The 14,868-nt window shown below is 45.3% G+C and overlaps 1 pseudogene across 1 annotated transcript; it reads left to right on the top strand.

Moving 5' to 3' along the window:
* Positions 1–7,214: 7,214 nt before the first annotated feature.
* Positions 7,215–10,349, top strand: LOC308335291 (tubulin alpha chain-like; annotated as a pseudogene). The gene is made up of 3 exons (XR_013966257.1): positions 7,215–7,452; positions 8,275–8,662; positions 9,361–10,349. The product of XR_013966257.1 is annotated as a tubulin alpha chain-like (transcript).
* The last annotated feature ends 4,519 nt before the right edge of the window (positions 10,350–14,868 follow it).

Here is a 14,868-nt window from a genome sequence, read left to right as displayed (position 1 = left end):
ACAAGCTCCCATTTGTAGTTTTCAGGAAAGGGAAGACATGTTTTAATGGAATTAAGAAGACCAAGGAAATTAGAAAACAGGGCAAAGAGCCTAATGACGGCAGTGGCTCAGGGGTAAAGTGGCCGGTAGAACAGCCAGATGGGAAGAGCGAGGTTCCCAGTTCGATTCCGGGCTCTCCCAGAGTTGGCGTCGAAGTGTCCTTGAGCAAGACGCTGAACCCCTAGTTGCTCCCGATGTGCAGGTTGGTGCCTTGCTTGGTTTCCGCCACCATCGGTGTGTGAATGTAATGTAATCTATGTAAAGCACCTTGGATAAAGGTGCTATATAAATGCACTATTTACCCTTCTTATCTCCTTTTCGTTTCTGTAGCATGAGGCAGCTTTATGTAGTACACCCCCTGGGCCTGGACAGCTGGACATGATGCTAGTATGTATTTTTCTAGTTCATACTGTATACAAGCAGTGTATACACTAGTATCACAACATTATCATTGTCATGATAATGGCAAATGATATGAGGCAGTTATAAAAAGGAAAAACTTGCACAGTACATTGTGATGTGATAATGTACGTGATACCACTGTAAATGATAAAAGGCAGAATATCAGTAACTAGGGTGACTTGTGTGTGTGTGTGGGACAAGTAGGACAGTGGGATGGCACAGGACAGGGTTAGCAACTTTTGCCGGAAAATGCACTCACGCTCTCTCAACTTACTTAAGTTGTTATTGAATGCCTTGATGTCATATTTGACCGTACGCCTATCATTTTGTTATCAAACCCCTCTGCTGTCTCACATTTTGTTTTAAAATGCTAATTTTGGTCATGGGTGGTATGGCCTAGAGCATTGGTTCCCAACTTTTTTTATGTCAAGGACCCCCAAATTGACACTAATTGGCCTGCGGACCCACTGCGAACCACTGGCCTAGAGGCCCGGCCTAGGCCCTAGGGGATATTTCTCATGTTATTTTAACAGGCTTATCTTTGAAAAACAAAGAAGCACACTGTGAGAAACTTACCAAAAAATGTTGCACTTTATTGGTCAACGTTTCGGTCGATTAGACCTTCATCGGGACAGACAATCTTTGAATCTTCGATTTTAACAGGCTTAAAATCACATGTTGGAGGAAAAGAGAGCTTTACAACAGAAAGCCAACTATTGGGGGGGACTATAACTATTGGGGCATTTGAACAGGGACAGGGTCTCCATTTGTGGGATGCCTGAATAGTCTTGAAAATGAGGGACTGTCCCACGGAAAGGGGGACTTCTGGTCACCCTACCAGTAACTGGTATGTACAGGTATGTACTGTACTGTAGGCCTAGCTGAGGTCACTGTAACAGTAAATGCAGTTACGTAAGGTGCAGCAGTAGAAACCACAGATTTAGAACAGCGGTGCCGATGTGTGCATAACGCGCACCCAGCCGCTATGCGGTGGTCATGGCATGAGCAGAATTTCTGCATTTCAACAAGATAATATTTAAGGGCTATATGCTCAGAGTCTGTACCGCAGTGTTGTTTTTGGCAGCAGATTTTAGTTTTAGTCATAGTCTCGTGAATAGTTTTCATTTATTTTTAGTCACCTGGAATGTTTTAGTGTCAGACTAGTTTTAGTCGACTAAATGTCATAAGATTTTAGTCGCCAAAATCTACAGTTGATTTAGTTGACTAAAATGTATTTTGGCGGGCCTTGAGGCCGTCGTAATGACTTATTTTACACTTGCTGAAAATAGCAGATCTACAAGCTGCTGCGACGCGTTGTGAGCTTGTAGATCAGCTATTTTCAGCATGCAACCAAGTTTAAAATGATGTATAGTGGAACTCTTGTCCACTAGTCCCTTCCTAAAATTTAGTCTAGTTTTTATCTGTTGACGAAATTGTCAATACATTTAGTCTTAGTTTTAGTCATCGTAGCTTAGTTTCCATTTAGTTTTCGTCAGTGGAATAAGGTAGTTGACGAACACTTAGTTTTAGTCGACGAAAACAACACATGTAGAATTCATTCTTATTTTGATGCTTTATTAGCACAAGTAGATTCAGCTGACTCAGACAAGTTCTTTGCTTGTTATCTTAGAGGAAGCAGTGGGGGCTGCACCACACGACCCGCTACAGTGCAAGCCAACAGGCACACACACGCCAGTGGACGAGCAAAAACCGAGTCCATCTCGGCAGATGTTTTCTGCAAGCACAGCAGAACTAACAAAAAAAAGCATCTCCAAAGACCCCATCGGTTTATGAACCAACGCCATTTCTCTGCTGCGGGCCCTGAGGGCACAATGTTCTGATTGACACATGCTCAGGCACTCATGCACACTGCTGCTGACTCACAGCTCAAACAACTACTTTTTATATATGTGATGTATGCCACGCTTTTAGTTTTTTTTGCTTAATGTAAGTCGCTCTGGATCAAGAGCGTCTGCTAAATGCCTAAATTGTAAACGGCTTTGTTTACACTTTTTCCTAACCAGCCCTTCCCCACATTCCCCCCAGGCTCCCTAATGTTGCGGAAAAACTGCACCAGCAGCGTAAACGGGAGACGGGAGCGAGATATGTTCCCCTTTCTTTTTTGACGCAGCAGGAGTTAGAATAAGGTGTCAGTCACGGGTACGCTACAGTGGAGCTTCGCTGGGGTAACTGTGAGTCAGAGACATTCAGAGCAAAGGAAGGTGGTGGTGTGTGTGTGTGTGTGTGTGTGTGTGTGGCAGAGACCAATATCAGCAGACCTAGGGCACTTTTTGTCTCCACCAAGCCGAAGGCATGGGGAGAGTATGTTTTGCACTGTTTTGCAGGATCCAGAGGGGAATTAAGCAGGGGTGTCGGGTGTCCTATCTGAGGGAAACTTTATAGTCTGGTCATAGAGCCACTGCTACTAGATGCAGTCTAAGAACAGGACTCACAGGGCGCTCCCTACCAGGATTACCACAGAGGCCCAAGAGAATAGTGTCGGCCTACGCAGACGACGTCAATATTTAGAGACAAAGGGATGTTCAGGCGCTAGTGGATATCCTGGACATAGTGTATACCAGAAGGCATCCTCGGCAGAGGGTAAACTGGGAAAAGAGTTCGGAAGCCTTACAGGTTGGGAATTGGGCGGAAGACCCGCAGCACCCAGTCTGCCAGGGGGGTTTCATTTGAAAATGAAACCTTTTAACAGGCATAACTCATGCCTCGTTATTTGGCAAAAAGCCATGGCACTTGTTTCCGCATGTGCCGGCCCTTGACTCATGGGGAACACATCTGGGACTTTGGCCAGTAAGCTCCGCCCTCAGATAATCCGCCATTTTGAGCAGTTTGAAAAACACTTATACCTGATTTAACGGTGCAGTCGGTTTTCGCAAAACTATGGTAGAAGGCTATGCCAAATGGTGAAGACGCGAAGCCCACGACCATTGGCCAAAGGGTGGCACTCAATAGCACTCAATTGAAAATGCAAACTTTGAACCGGCATAGCTCATGAACCGTTTGACCGTCAGCAATACGACTTCGATACACACACGCGTCTCCTCTTGCCGAACAACTTCCGTGTTCTGACTTTTGACCTGTGACCTTTAGATCACCCTATACCTAACAGACTGCAGTACTTAACAGATCACACATGGACCAGTGCTATGCACGAGTCAGCAGCTTTTGTACCTTGGTAAAAAGGTGCTAACGGGGCAGCCAATCTATTGTTGTCGAAGCGGTGGACGCCCCCCCCGCCCGGTAAACCTGTTATGCAAGTAACCACTGGATTTGGGACGCCTACTTGGTGCCTCATGTCTAGGAGGGGGGGACGTGTTCTAGCATGCATGCATGCATGATGCATGCACGTGCACCGTGGTGTGCCTGTGCATGCACTTCAACGTTTTTTTGAGTGGCGCAACCACTCCGACTCCTATAGATGTTTCTCTGGGTCCCTGGCTGGCTGGCTGGGTCTGTCCGAGCACGAAAATAGCATTTGGTTGGTTTTCACAACCAAGTGTCACTGTCGCGCAGCCAGGTAACACACACACACACACACAAACACACACACACACACACACATTAACTGCATATATCATGATTTGGGGTGTTACAGTACAGTACAGTAGAGGGACCCCATGGAGAGACCCACATGGTAACTCTGTCATTTCTCGACCGTTTCGGACGCGGGGCGGCTCGCCGGAACCGGGCTGGCACCCTGGCTGCGTTCCTGTGGGTCTGGAACCCACAGGAACGCCCCCCCCCGGGATCCCCACACAGAGTTGCACCACTCACTTCACACGGGGGTGATTTTTTTTTGTACACCGTCGCAACGAGCATCACACCACTGGATATATAGGTCTAATTTCTATCAGTCGGGTATAGTATTAGTAGATCTATAATATGGACGGTACCTTCCAAGACCTGCCCAAGGCCGTTCTATCAGTTTGCCACCAATCCATGGCCTCTGCCTGGGAAGGTCTTGATGAGCGGCAAGACGGAGGACCTCCGTCATTTTAAGAGGAGGATCACTGAATAACGGTAAGTGTGTGTGAGTGCGTGTGTGTGTGTGTGATATTTTATGGAAACCTGAATAATCCAGACAGAGTCCTGATGGATTTCGAAATTGGGCTGATTGTCATTGAAATCAGCTGACGGGCGGAGCTGCCAGCAACCCGGTGCATTACCGGCTGTTTCTACACTGAGCAACGTGGGGATGAAATGTCAATGGGCCATGTGCTGTGTGTGCTTTGCATGTATCCTATATATGATATATCTTATAAAGCTATGATTATTTCAGGTTTCCATCACAGATGGAACCCCACGGGTGGGCAGGTGCCATGCATGCCATGCACCCTCCTCCATTTGGGGTTTTCATCCGCCTCTCCAAGGGGGGCGAACAGAAGCTGGTGGATATACCGCGTGCTCCATCGCTGAACGCGGGTCTCCACACCCCCCCCCCCCCCCTGCAGCGGAGGAAACGGCGACAGCTGGAGGAGAGGTTTAAGAGTGTCTAAGAGTAATTAAATTATAAAAGGCTTTAAGCATGGGGGGGTCCGCAGGGAGCAGGTGGAGGCTTTGGCCTAATGTTAGCTTGGTCATTGGAGTGGCATCCCAAGGAGAAGGAACATAAACACTGACGCGGAGGCTGAAATGTGTTCAACTAACATTAACATTACTATATTTATTAATGACTAATTCATTCATTACTAAATGATTGAATGACGGACCCAGTTCAGCACTGTGTCAGCATCCATATTAACCTTTTGTAGATTTTGAGGTGTTTCTTCATTTTCGATTTTCCATTGTAAACATTTGAAAAACCCTACTTTTCCTGTACTAATAATTCATATTTTTGCTAGCACCATACTACTGTGTTGATAATCTACTGGTTCAACTTGTGACTTTGTCACCTATAGCAAGTGAGCATGTGCACACACACACACACACACACACACACACACACCGGTCCCCCCCATGCAGGCAACAGGCAGGCGATGTGTGATGCTCTCCACTTGGGCTAACAAGCCAGTAATGGGTGGCGTGCGGCGCAGCGAGTTAAGATTCGGAGGGGATGCTGTTAGATTTCAGCGGGATGCCGAGCCCTGCGGAGCCATATGTCTTAATAAGAGTCCTCCACGTCTCAGAGTGCCTCGTGGATCAATCAGAATCGGATAGAGGCCCCGCTCCCACATGGGGACGGATTAACTCCCAGGCTTCACAGTTCGTACACACATAAAGAACAACAGTGCTGTGCTCTGCCTTGTGTTTCATGGCCGCCCCCCAATGCTTTTCCAATGGAAGTCACAAACACAACTGTTTGGTCAAACCATGTGACTTCCATTGGAAAAGCATTGAGGCGGCCATGAAACATGGACAGCACAGAGCATGTTCGTTTGATATGTGTGTACGAAGCCCCACGAGGGCCCCTGGGCTGCCCCCCCCCCCCCCACACACACACAATGAAGGGTCCTAGGAGCCAGGGCCTCAAACCCAGTACTGCACGAGAGCCAAGGGCCCCTGGGCCACACGGCACCCACTGGCCCAATGGCTAATTTGGCCCTGCCGGCTCCCAAAAGTCCACAGGTGTTATAAACGCACAAGTCAGGCTCACGCTTCAAAGGACTCCCCGTGCCAGTGCCAGCTCCCTAGGTGCATGTCTTTAATCCTGCCTGTAGCCGAGCCAGACAAACTGCCTTTGGACCTTGTGTGTGTGTGTGTGTGTGTGTGTGCGCGCGGCGGGGGGTGCTTCTATAGCTCACACTAACTGAACATATGTGTTTTCAGAAGTGTTTCAGAATATGAAAGAGAATTGGCTTTTCTAATTGCCATTGTAGGGCGTTCCACATGCTGCTCGTGCAGCGGCAAAAGCCTGGTCACTCTTGGTTACTATATAGGCGTGTCGTACAGCCAATCAGTGTCTTATAAAGAGAGGAAGGCACTAAGGAACTCACATTTGAACTATTGAAGTGAGAAAGCTGTGGTTTTCGTTACACACACGCGACCCGAAAAATGGTGAGTAAGTCGCTGCTGAGTCTTTTAATGTTGATGTCTAAAACTAATGATTCATACTGTAGGCTATGGAACTATAATTATAGATCAACGACTACCTGGCTTGTGTCTACCTGTGTGAACCAATAGAACCATTCTGCACATTCTGTTATAGGGGGGTTTGCATGCGTGACCACATTTTCATACCCCCCAAACCAAGACCCTTAAAACAAACTGCAAGATGTTTTCATCAGAATAGGGGACATGTTGCTGCCATATTGACACAGCTAAATACTTGTATGTTAATAGCCTACTATAGTTTGTGTTGTGGTAAAAATCCCTATAGTGTGCCCATTTTGGGATAATGTGTAACAAAATACATTTGTACAAATGGCTGATCTAAGCGGTCACAAAACACATTGCGAGCTTGTATTTTGGCTATTTTGACCCATGCAAGCTATTGGCAATACACAGGCTGTGCAGTACGTGTGCTCATTGAAGGCTCTGCACTAAATGGAACACACACAGCATTGAAGTGGTATGTGGTTGATGTATTTCAAATTGGGTTGTTAAATTGTGATAATATCAGGCAGTCTACATTTCCCCAAAACATATTGTGCATGTAACTACAACACGATACCCCATTCCAGCACTGGTGTCTCTCTCTCTCTCTCTCTCTCTCTCTCTCTCTCTCTCTCTCTCTCTCTCTCTCTCTCTCTCTCTTTGTCTTGCCACCAATTCAGAATCTCTTACTGTATATTTAACATTACCCCCCCATTTCCTATATGCAGGGCCGTGAATGTATTTCGATCCATATTGGCCAAGCCGGAGTGCAGATTGGTAACTCTTGCTGGGAGCTGTACTGTCTAGAGCACGGCATCCAGCCTGACGGACAACAGATGCTCAGTGAGAGTGATATCGTAGGAGGTGATGGTGACTCCTTCAACACCTTCTTCTACGAGAATGGATCGGGAAAGTATTCTCCCAGAGGCATCTTGGTTGACCTGGAGCCCACTGTCATCGGTCAGTTAAACCATTTAGCCAGGATCCTTTCAACTTTAGTTCACTCACAAAATGCATTTTTTTTTCTCTCCCCTTATCAATTATTGCTCACCCCATGAAGCCTTGAATTCATAGAGATTCGTTTGTTTTTATCGCATTCCTGACCCGAAAATATCCCAATCGTTTAATTGGAGAGTGAGAGACCAATCTTAACCTATTAAAAATGTGTCGCTAATTTTGTGCCGCGCTTGCACGCGGCTGCAGGCTTGTAATCTGCTATTTTTAAACTATTTTTTGAAAACTCTAGTGAGAAGTGAGAACTAATGATTTGGAAGGCATGTTGTAGAATCAGCCTCAGGTCTTAACCCATTCTGGACGGGAACCCCCTTTGGTGTTTTAACTAAGCATTATGTTATGCTTTAGATATTGAAAAATAGCAGATCTACAAGCTCATAGCGCGCGGCTTGTAGATCTGCTATTTTTGAAAGATCGTATAAATGCGGCACAAATCTATGAATACATATTCTTTCAGGGCGAACGTTTTTTTTATTTACACGTCAGGCCTTTGGGTTAAAACATTCTCCTTGAACCTGGCTTTATAGCAGTAGGCCTGCCTCTCAGTGATTAGTGAGTTATTTTGGATTTTTACCAATATTTAATTATTGGCTCAGGATCAGGAATGATACAAAAATGATCTCATCTGTATGAATTCAAGGCTCTTGGGGGTAGAGTAATTGATATGATATGATTTTTTATGTACCGGTATCTATTAACTTTTTATTAAAAAAACGTAAAAAATGATTGTCAACCATTTCCTTTAAACCTAATTAACTTAATTGACAGATGAAGTGCGTACAGGAGCGTACCGCCAGCTGTTCAACCCTGAAACGATGATCACAGGACAGGAGGACGCAGCCAATAACTACGCCCGCGGACACTACACCGTCGGCAAGGAGGTCGTCGACCTGGTGGAGGGGAGAATTCGCAAGATTGTGAGAGGCCTTAATGAGTTTTATTCGTTAGCAAACTGCTTAAATGCATCTTTATAACTGATTAAAGGACTTTATTTTATTCTCAGGCTGACCAGTGCACTGGCCTCCAAGGCTTTCTCATCTTCCACAGCTTTGGCGGCGGCACCGGCTCTGGTTTTACGTCCCTGCTGATGGAGAGGCTGTCCGTCGACTACGGGAAGAAGTGCAAACTGGAGTTTGCCGTCTACCCGGCTCCCCGGGTAACGGATTTTTCAAAAATATTTTTCAATGGCTAAATTATAACATAATGTTTAAAACACCAAAAGGGGTTCCCGCCCCAAAATGGGTTAAAAAATCACATCATATACATCGTCTCATTCCGACCAATCACAATTTCACATCTCCCATCATCTCATTCCGGGCCAATCAGAATTTGCGTCCTATACCCTTAACCTTAGTCTTCAATTGTGTTTACGCAATGTTTGTGTTTACACAAACACTCAAAGCTGGCCATTCATTGTCCATGGCATTCAATGTTTGTGTTTGTACAAACACTCAAGCTGGCCATTCCCCTGGCGCCCCTCAAAAAACGAGTTAAGTTAACTAGCTACGAACTAAATAAAAACTAGAAAAGGAAAAGAAAAATAATAACTAAATGAAACTGTATTGTGTGATTACAACACTAACTGAAATGATAGACAAAATGCCCTTAGTTTTTGTCAATTTAGTTATATAAACTTAATCTGTAACTGAATATTCTTTTTTTTGCTATCTTTTCTTGAGTGTGTATGACACAATACTTTTACTTTTCAATCCTGCACCTGACAAAGGGCAAAAAAAAGTAAAACTAACACTAATAAAAACTAAACTAAGCGTTTTCACAAAAATATAAACTAAATAAAAACTAGAAAACCCACTCTAAAAAAAAACGAACTAAAACTATTATAACCTTGCCCAGGTGTCCACAGCTGTCGTGGAGCCCTACAACTCCGTCCTGACCACCCACACCACCCTGGAGCACTCGGACTGTGCCATCATGGTGGACAACGAGGCCGTCTTTGACATCTGCCGGAATCTGCACTGTGAGAGGCCGTCCTACCTCAACCTCAACCGGCTCGTCGGTCAAATCGTGTCTTCGATCACCTGCTCCCTTCGCTTCGACGGGGCCCTGAACGTCGACCTGATGGAGTTCCAGACCAACCTGGTGCCTTACCCCCGCGTCCACTTCCCTCTGACCACCTACGCCCCGGTCATCTCTTCCGAGATCGCGTGTCACGAGCAGCGGTCCGTCTCCCAGATCACCAACGAGTGCTTCGAGCCGGCCAATCAGATGGTGAAGTGTGATCCCCGGCGTGGTAAATACATGGCCTGCTGTCTGCTGTACCGCGGAGACGTGGTGCCCAAAGACGTCAACTCTGCGATCGCCGCGATCAAGACCCGCCGCAGCATCCAGTTTGTGGACTGGTGCCCCACGGGCTTCAAGGTGGGCATCAACTACCAGCCTCCCACGGTGGTTCCCGGAGGAGACCTGGCCAAGGTCCAGAGGGCCGTGTGCATGCTCAGCAACACCACGGCCATCGCTGAGGCCTGGGCTCGCCTCGACCACAAGTTTGACCTCATGTACGCCAAGAGGGCCTTCGTCCACTGGTATGTCGGCGAGGGCATGGAGGAGGGGGAGTTCTCTGAGGCCAGAGAGGACATGGCTGCCCTGGAGAAGGATTACGAAGAGGTGGGCGCTGACAGTGTCTGCTGGGGGGACGAGGAAGAGGAGGAATTCTAGGCCACTCTTGTCTTCCGGTTTGCCGTTGGCCCGGAAGTAATGGAATGGGGGGGGGGGGGGGGGGGGGGGGCACCTAATCAGGGCCAATTGACATTATTAGTTTCACCTGCTGCCCAGTAGAGCATATAGCACATTCAGTGCAGTTTTGTGCAGTCTTTGTTCAGTGTGTGTGTGTGTGTGTGTGTGTCTAAAGTAAGTTGCTGAGTTAATGTTATTATTATACATATTTAGTACTGAGCAATCTTTTGGTAGAATTAAGTTGTTTAGAGTTTAGACAGTATTGATATTGGTGTATATTTTGAGTGATGTGTTTGATGTAACTTATGAATTCTAACTATATGAATTGAATAATCCATATGAATGCTATATGCTTTTGTGTTTTTACTCGAGCATGCAGGATCTTCGGCGTGTTTGAGTAGATGTGCGCTGTGATTGGCCAGTCGTTGTGATTGACAACCTAAAGCAGGGATACTCAAATAGATTTACCTGTGGGCCACATTACAAAAATGGCAAGGGGCCAGGGGCCAGTAGATAAAATTACGACATTAATGATACTTGATCACTTCTCTCTTTCAATTGCTTTATTTTCACAAAATGTATCAAAGTACAATGTGCATGCACACAATATGTAAATAAATAAATGTGTTACATTTTCTTGCATAAACACAAAGAGCTGTTTCCATAACTGCACAAATTATTGCACATAACATGAGTAGCTGTTATAATAACATAATAACATAACATGAGTAGCTCTTTGCCTGCCTGCCTGCCTGCCTGCCTGTCTGTCTGTCTGTCCATGAGTAGTTATTTGTCTGTCTGTCAATGATCAGCTGTCTTACTGTCTGCCTGTCTATGAGTAGCTGTCTGCCTGCCTGTCTATGAGTAGCTGTCTGTCTGCCTGCCTGCCTGTCCAATTGTCCATGAGTAGCTGTCTGTCTGCCTGCCTGCCTAATTGTCCATGAGTAGCTGTCTGTCTGCCTGTCTATGAGTAGCTGTCTGCCTGCCTGCCTAATTGTCCATGAGTAGCTGTCTGTCTGCCTGTCTATGAGTAGCTGTCTGCCTTCCTGCCTGTCCAATTGTCCATGAGTAGCTGTCTGTCTGTCTATGAGTAGCTGTCTGCCTGCCTGCCCAATTGTCTATGAGTAGCTGTCTGTCTGTCTATGAGTAGCTGTCTGCCTTCCTGCCTGTCCAATTGTCCATGAGTAGCTGTCTGTCTGCCTGTGACCTGTCTATGAGTAGCTGTCTGACTGCCTGCCTGTCCAATTCTCCATGAGTAGCTGTCTGTCTGTCTGCCTGTCTATGAGTAGCTGTCTGCCTGCCTGCCAGCCAGCAAGTTGGATAACAGAAAATAAATTGTTATGGCTGAGTAAAATAAAATACAATAAACACAATTTGCCTGAAAATAGATTACCCAGCTATGACCTTTTTCATGAAAAAAAATGAGTAGCGGCCATTTCCGCAATTTCCGCAATTTCCGCAATTTCCATTTCCACCATTTCCGCAATTTCCGCAATTACCATTTCCGCAATTTCCATTTCCGCATTTCCGCAATTTCCGCAATTTCCATTTCCACCATTTCCGCATTTTCCGCAATTACAATTTCCGCAATTTCCGCATTTGTAGGAATTACAATTTCAGCAATTTCCATTTCCATTTCCAACTATTAATGGCAGCTGGGTTTCATCATTCAAATAAAATAGAATTCTGTCCGTTTAGCTATAAAATTATGTCAGGGAATAGGGATACACAGTATATGTCTTTCATTTGCATTGCATCTCCCCCCCCCCCCCAAGCTTTTATTTTCGTTCGAGTCTACAACAACACATAGAGAGTACAACTCTAATAGTATTACTTATAATAATGTAATTAAAGATAACTTCATTCAGATTTATTTATTTTTATTTCATTTTCCAGATTTTTCTTTCTTCTTTTTTTTAGATTTTCATTGGTGGGCCAGTCATAATGGTCCCGCGGGCCTGATGTGGCCCGCGGGCCTGAGGTTGAGTATCACTGACCTAAAGGGTCTAAACCTAGACCCTTTCGGGACCAAAAGGCTAAACCTAACCTCAGTTAAACTATACCTTACCTATACCTATAACATACCAAAAAAACGCTTTTATAATTTTTCTTCATTATTTTAGGTTTTCTGAGCTCAATTGCATCCAAAAAAACCTTTAACATTCAGTAGATTGACCACAGAAAATGTTCAAATTTCATTTTTTTGGGGTGTAAAAGGTCATAAAACCTAAAAGTAACCTAAAAACCTAAAAATACAAATAAATGAAAATGTATGTTATGAAACCTTTAACCCTAACCTCAGTAAAACTATACCTAAACAAACCTAAGCTTAACCCTAACCTATAAAACTAGTGGCTGACTGGCTGGGGGTCACTGACTGACTGAAGATACCATGCAAAGTGTTTTTACTGTTTCATGTTGATAGGAACCACACCTACTGTATAGATTAGAAGACCCTTAAACCTTGGACTGGTTCTTTATGATCACCCGGCACTTTGAGTGGCATCGTGCCGTGCCTCCCTCCACCATATCGAGCTCCAATATGGCGACCTCAATATATGGCGGATACATGTCGCAACACAGAAGTGCAGCGGCGAATGTCTATATGGTTGAATATCTACTGCCAAAGAAAAGGCAGGACTGAGGGAGGGCTGCACAGAATAAATGCTGTGTGTTCGGGTCTGCACCAGCAGCACCACCACTACAGGGAGAAGGGGGAGTGCAGCTGAGAGCAGATTTAGAGCAGCTTTGAGTACATCACATATACAAAGAAATGGGCCAGTGAAATAAACACTTTCTCCTCCATTAGCAGTCCTCGCTCAAGCCATTGACCCCCCTTAGAGGCAGCACTGCTGTGACTCATAGCCTAATAGACTGCTAAATTCCTGAGAACCAGTCAATGCCGATACAATATGTTCGTTGCCATCTAAATGGATACCAGTGATACCAGTGTAGGTCAGTGTGACCTGGAGACTCAGCAGGCTAGGAGGCCTCACACAGCTCATTACACCAAAGCTCCACCCACAGGTGTTGCGTTGTGTTGCGGCTATGTCATTGACAACGTCAAGTTGACGTCCGACCTGCTCCATAGATATGGAAAGGTGGCAGACACCTCATTCGCCACTGCAGTTCATTGGAGTGACATGTATCTTTTGTCCATAATGGAGGCTGCCAGATAAAAAAATTATAAAGGTATAGCTTTGCACACTCATTTGGTAAACATGTTCCAATTTTGGGGCTCTGGCTCATGGACTATATATTAGTCATTAGACTCCCGACCCACACTTCCTGGGTGGGATCATATCCCGCCGTTGCCGCCACTATTGTTCCAACATCCGCGGACTAGGCCTACTTTTTTTCGGCCGATAAACAGTTTTAGACCGCGATGGAGGTGCACCGTCTCAAGCGAAGAGATGAGACACCACCAAGTGTGATAAGCGCATGAGTTGCGACCTCATCAAACCCTGGATAGCCATACATGGAGAAGACTGGATCATCACCTAGATCTGCATGGAGCCAGCCAGCAACTCTACATCTGACCTCACACCCTTAGATCTCCATATATGGAACTGACCTGTTCTGACATTCCATATGTTGATCCTACCCCACCCGTCCTTCCTCTTCGAAGTCTCCCTTTTGACTGATACTTGTCCATTCAAACTCTAGACAGGCCCGCCCCAAAGTTATTAGTGGAGTTCTCAACAGGCCCTACCTGGGCCCTCATCAAACCCTGTACACTCAAGACACTGTCCCTGTTGACCTTAGACGACCTGTTCTGACATTCCATTATGTTGATCTGACCTCATCAAATTTTATTGGCCCGAAGCCTCGCTTGGCACACATTTTATGCCAGAAAACTTGCCCGAAAACAAACAAACAAAAAGAAAAAAAGTTCCATACGTATATGGGCATTAATGTTCACGTTCAGGTCAGGTCATTCACAAAACCTGTGAAAAAAATGCTTTTCTATAAAAGACAAGTTTGATTGACTGTCACTATAAAAACGTCTGGGTTTCCGTGGCTACTATGTCACAAGTTACCACAATGCCAAAAATCTGTAGACTAAAATCTGTTTTGATTGATTGATTGATTGAAATATTTATTAACAGTTTGAAGAATTGCAGTACATTTCAAGCACAAACTCAATACAAAGACTGTTAACTGTGAGTGGACGACCCAATTAAGCATTACACTTGTTTACAAGAGGGTCCACCATGTTCAATTCATCAAAACATTTAGAGACGTACAAATAGACACTTCTATATAGTCAAAGAACAGAACAGGAATTCATCATAAAGGAAGCAAAAAGGGAAAAGAAACATAATAGTGAGGGGGAAAAGGGAGAGAAGCAAACTCCAGATTTGTGTTCCATTTCGCCTCTAGCGGCTCCAATCGGGATTGAATCTTTGCTAGAGGCGAAGCAGTTCCGCGTGCGTCACAGAAACGGAGTTTTGGGTTTTGGATTCGCTTACAGAGTTACGACATTTCCGTTCACTTCATGGGGCCAGTCCAATGGCGGCTCCTGCCTCTTGTGCTAGGCGAAGAGTAGCCTCGATAGTCGATACCCAGGCTTTAAGAGTGACAAGTCCTGGGACCGTAAGTTGGCAGAATGCACTGGACTCTGGCAACAGCCCAGCTTTAATGATCTTAAATTCCTTTTATTTTAGA

Source organism: Protomyctophum bolini, assembly GCF_963924005.1.
Source record: "Protomyctophum bolini genome assembly, chromosome: 20".
NCBI lineage: Eukaryota > Metazoa > Chordata > Actinopteri > Myctophiformes > Myctophidae > Protomyctophum > Protomyctophum bolini.
Note: the sequence above shows the minus strand (reverse complement) of the source record. Positions and strands in the feature narration are given on the sequence as shown.